Source organism: Sorghum bicolor, chromosome 5 (genome assembly GCF_000003195.3).
Source record: "Sorghum bicolor cultivar BTx623 chromosome 5, Sorghum_bicolor_NCBIv3, whole genome shotgun sequence".
Classification (NCBI taxonomy): Eukaryota; Viridiplantae; Streptophyta; class Magnoliopsida; order Poales; family Poaceae; genus Sorghum; species Sorghum bicolor.
This window is the reverse complement of record NC_012874.2, coordinates 57,857,254-57,862,198: the sequence shown is the minus strand read 5'-3', so window position 1 is coordinate 57,862,198 and position 4,945 is coordinate 57,857,254. Positions and strand designations below refer to the sequence as shown.

The 4,945-nt window shown below is 43.6% G+C and overlaps 1 long non-coding RNA gene across 1 annotated transcript; it reads right to left on the bottom strand.

The window, feature by feature from the left end:
- On the bottom strand, window positions 478-2,616 carry LOC110435230. Its single transcript, XR_002452839.1, has 4 exons — window positions 1,738-2,616; window positions 1,580-1,649; window positions 947-1,062; window positions 478-850 (listed from the first exon to the last, which is right to left on the bottom strand). It is a non-coding gene; the product is annotated as an uncharacterized LOC110435230 (long non-coding RNA).

Here is a 4,945-nt window from a genome sequence, read left to right as displayed (position 1 = left end):
TTACCCATCTTCAGCTGTGGGATATAGCGATTTCCTGTAATCCTCTAGCATGTGCTTGAACTTGGCCTTCTCCTTCTCACTTTCACACTCTCTTTGTGCATCGCGAATGGCATCGCCAAGAGCATCAGCAATAGCTGCCACGTCTTCCGCCGCTGCCGCCTCTTCTTCATCATCTCCCCCCATTGCAACATCATCAAAGGCACCATACTGAGCAATAATATCAGCGTGGACCAATTCTTCTTTATCTTCTTCACCTTCATCCATTACAACCCGCCTTTCTCCATGCTGCGTTCAACAAATATAGTTTGGTACGAAACCTGACTTGAATAATTGCGTATGAAGAGTCTTTGAGCATGAATATTTCTTCCAATTCCTACAGATGAGACATGGGCAGCACATGAAACCTTCCTTCTTGTTTGCCTTAACCACACCTAAAAAATAGTGCACATCAACAATGAACTCTTTGAGCGACGATCGGCATTATACATCCAATTGCGTGACGACATCTGCATTAAGTATTACAACCATGCACTTAGTTCCTCATGTTATTGCATGACACGCATGATATCACATGATTGATTAATTCAATCAAGCCTGACTATAACAAATACAATCACAGCTAGTAATAAAAAACTAAAACTAAAATGTACTTAAGCAACATAATTAGTTCTCATTCTATCCCAACTAAAACAGACAGATCATTCGCTGGAGGATCAACATCAATGCGCTTCTTTTGCTGGCTCACTGCCTCGTCACCTTCAGCGGCAACCTCCTGTGCAGCAGAATTCCATACGTGCTGAATGTACTCTTCCTCCTAGTACCAACCTGCACATTCGTTGATGTCGTCCCACTGCAATTAGAACAAAGAATAAGAAATTTAAATAACATCATCAAGCATGACATGTACAAATTAACCATATTTATCAAATGCGGAGAAATAACCCACCTCGCGATCCGGACACTTGTAGAATATACGACCCTTGTTGCTTCCCTCTTTTTTCACTCGATACTCCTTCACAATCTTCTGCTTACACTCGCCGAGGACCCGGTCACGGTTGTCATCTATTATATCCATACTCATTTCTTTAAACTATGCAAGATTTCATTTTAATTTTTGTCTATTCTCTATATTCATTGTTGCAAATTGTTACAAATATAATATTTTCTAGAGAAAATTAAATAAAAAGACATTAATAATAAAATTCTATACTTATCTTGTTTTAATCATGAATAATATAATGGATACTATCTAGCAACAAAAAACTATCAAGTCAATTTGATGAACTCTATGCTCAAAATCTTTATACATGCTCAAACTAACAAGTCTAGCTAACAAGTCGATTTGATGAACCCTATTAATTAAATCCCTTTTATGATCTCAATTATGTATAGAAGAAAGATTAAAAAAGACACTATAATTATTTAATTACTTATATAGCTAAACCATGAAATATTATATATATGGTTACTAATTTAGGCTAGAAATTCAAACTAACAAGTAAATTTTAGCTCAAAGTGGTGGAGAAATCACAAGGACAAAAACAACATGAAAATGACATGGAAGGATGAAGCTAGTTACCTCTAAACACGAAAAGTCGATGGCGGAGTCAAATAAGATCACCAATGGGCGCCGGCGATGTCGATTCAAACTATAACCATTGATTTTGAGCTTAAAATGGAGAAATCACAAAAACAAAAAATAACATCAAAAAGATAAGAGAGGATGAAGTTAGTTACCCTTAGACCCGAAGAAACGATGATGGCGTCAAAGAAAATCACCAATGGGCGCCGGAGATGAAGAACAAGCAAGAACAAAGCAAGAACAAGCAATGGTAAGCAAGAAGAGAGAGAACAAACTCACTGAATTTTGAATGGGCTCGGTCTCTCAAGGAGGAAGAAGAGAGAAAGATATAACCCGTACACCTTTAGTCCCGGCTGGAAGTAAAACGGAGACTAAAAGAGGCCCTTTTAGTCCCAGAGCAAGCCACCAACTGGTGCTAAAGCTTTAGGGGGGTGTTTGGGACTGCTCCACAAACTCCACTATGGAGCAGCTCTACAAAAAACTGGAGTTTATGGAGTACGTACTTCTTGAGGTTCTCTCACAACTTCACTCTTTTTCCTTGAACTGAGTGCGTGGAGGTGAAACCGTTTGGCTAAAAAACGTGAAGCGGAGCTAAAAAACGTGGAGCAGAGCAGTCCCAAACACCCTCTTAGTCCCAGCTGGTGGCATCAACCGGGACTAAATACGCCTTTAGTCCCGGCGCGTAACAACGCGAGCCGGGACTAAAGGGTCCTTGCTCCGACAGCTTAGCCGTTGGGCAGGACCCATTAGTCCTGGCCCGTGTTACGGACTGGGACTAAAGAGCTCTATAGTCTCGGGTCCCAAAATTGCTGAGACAATTGGCGTTTTTGACAATCGTCCAAAGGCCTATTCTGTAGTAGTGTGACAAGAATCAAATATTACCTATACAATGACTTATCGGCTCAAGTCTCAACCAAATGAACTAAAATCCATAATTTCACGTGCACAAACAAAATGTAAGATCACTTGTTTTCCCAAAACACTACAACATGTCTCTTAATAGAAGGTATTTTGTTAAAGGCATTTTTTTAAAGTGCCTTAATTTCTTGTTCTATAAAGGCATTTATCTAAAAAAGCCTCTAAAAATATATTTTAAAGGCAAAAATTAAAACGCCTTAAATAGCTACAACATTTTAAGGCGTTTTATTATAAATGCCTCAATTGCTTATAACTTTTTGAGGCGTTTTTCAAAACGCCTTCCTATCCTATGCTAACAGACCACGGCAAATGGCTTGTGGTGTTCAGCTGTGGAGCTCAGAGGCGGTGGTCGACGGCGAGGTGAAGGTCAAGTAGAGACGTGCCGTGCCGATGGACCTGGAGCGGTGAAGGACGGACGTGAGGCTTGGACTGACGGACCAGGAGGCTGGGTGACCAGCCGCAGTGGCTGACATCTGGGACATCGACAAGTGCAAATGTATATGAGAGTGACTGTGTTGACCAAGTCAAGACGGCGAACACGAGTCGAGCGAGCCTTAGGAGGACTTGGCGGGCCGGCCGATCGAGGACGGCGGTGACACATGTCAAGTGGCGAGAAAGCGTATGGAGTACGCTACTCGTGGCGGGTTTCGCGGGTTTGGGCCTCAAAACCTGGACGGAGGTCCCGATGCAGACGGACGCCACGTGGCGGCATCGGTGAGATCGCTTCGGAGCGAGGCTACCGGTGAGGAGGTGCGGTGGCCGTCAGATCAAGAGAAAGAGTTGGACTAGAATGCTCTGAGGCTAGCTAGTTCGCTCAAAAATATCTAGAGACATTTTGAGAATATGTAATATGCCTGATAAATAAGCCGGAGAGTCCCCGTCTGCTTCATCTCTCCCACCTCTCTTTTCCGTCTCTATGTGTCTGTCCGTAGGCTTGTTCTCCCCCTCCCTGGTTCCTTTAGTAGAGAGACTATGAACTAAAATTTTTTAGAGTGTTTTGTACTGATTTTTGAGTGGGAATGGAGGCCTAAATCCTCCGGTTGTCCTCCGGGATTCATCACTTTTACCTGTGATTTTTGTTTCTCTGAGTTCATCATTTTTCTCTATTTTCGTTCTTGGCTAAGATCCCAATTTCCCGGAGTTTGGCTTAATCTCAGGCAATGATTCTTTGGGGATGAGTTTGTGCCTAGGTGAATTTCATCTGTGCAAAGTTTGGGAGAAAGTTCTTTTGATTTGAGTTGGATTTCATTGATTTTGTGGCTACTGCCGTTTCTGTTGGTTCTTATGTTTGTGCGTCTGTTCTTCTGCTCGTGATTTGGTAGACTCATGGGATCGGACAACAACGCTACCAACGCCGAGCGCTCAACGCCGTGCGTGCTCGATTGAGCAGCGTTTGCCTCAGGGCCAGGCAGTCCGTCCGTGCTCGATTGAGCAGCGTTTGCCTCAGTGCCAGGCAGTCCGTCCACACGGGGAATAGGTCCGTCGGGGACGGCGCTCGTCCATGGCTTCTGGCGTCTGAGCACGAGCAGACCCGTGCCTCTCCTAGGTTCTTGCAGGTGTTTTTGTTTCATCAGGTTCGATTCCTTTCTCTGCAGGCGTGATCAAATTTGCCCAGCGCTTCTCTCTGTGACTGCTTCATTCTTGTGCTCGAGTCTGTGACTCAGTCAATCTTCAGGAACAGGTCAGATGAGTGCTCGTCCACCGATCTGTGCAGACAGTTTCAGGTTTGATTTCAGCCTTGAGTTTAAGCAGTGACGATCTCCAGTGCAAACCCTGGACTCTTCTTCTATAGCTGTGTGTGCTATCAGTGATTGCACTTTCTTGGTTTTCTATTTGAGAACTAACAGATGCTCGTATTAAGTGCAGCAGCTAGTCCTTGTTTTTGAGCCTCCTCTGATTGGTCGTTTGATTCAGCACCAAATCGTTGCTTGGTTAAGTTTTCTGGACCCGATCGTTCCTCTCTCTGGTATGCACTTTGCAGCAGCAAGGCCGATCGGCCAATCACCCAGGCTTATGTGTTGCAGCAACATTGCGTGTGCCTTTTTTTGTTTGTATTTGTGATGAGCAGATATTTTTTGAGTATTTTCTGGAAAATTTATTCTAGCCTTGATTTTCAGTTTTGCGCGTAGCTTGGTTGTTTGTGCTCCGATTTAAGTTTCGTTTGTTGCCTTAGCTTCCTACCGTTCTGAAGAATTTTTTCTAGATACTTCCGTCACTAGTTGGCTTGAGTATTTTGGTTTTAGATCGTGTTTGCGTTTGGCGGTGATTTTGGGACAGTGCTCAATTATTTTTGAGAGAAAAATTGAGGCTCCCATTCACCCCCATCTTGTCGCCGTTTTCGATCCTTCATACACAGCAAGAGCTGTTTTGAGCGATCCACGAAAGCCTAGCCTAGCCTCGCGGTGGCTCGTTCGCTGCTCATTCTATACCTGGGGCACCCTCTTT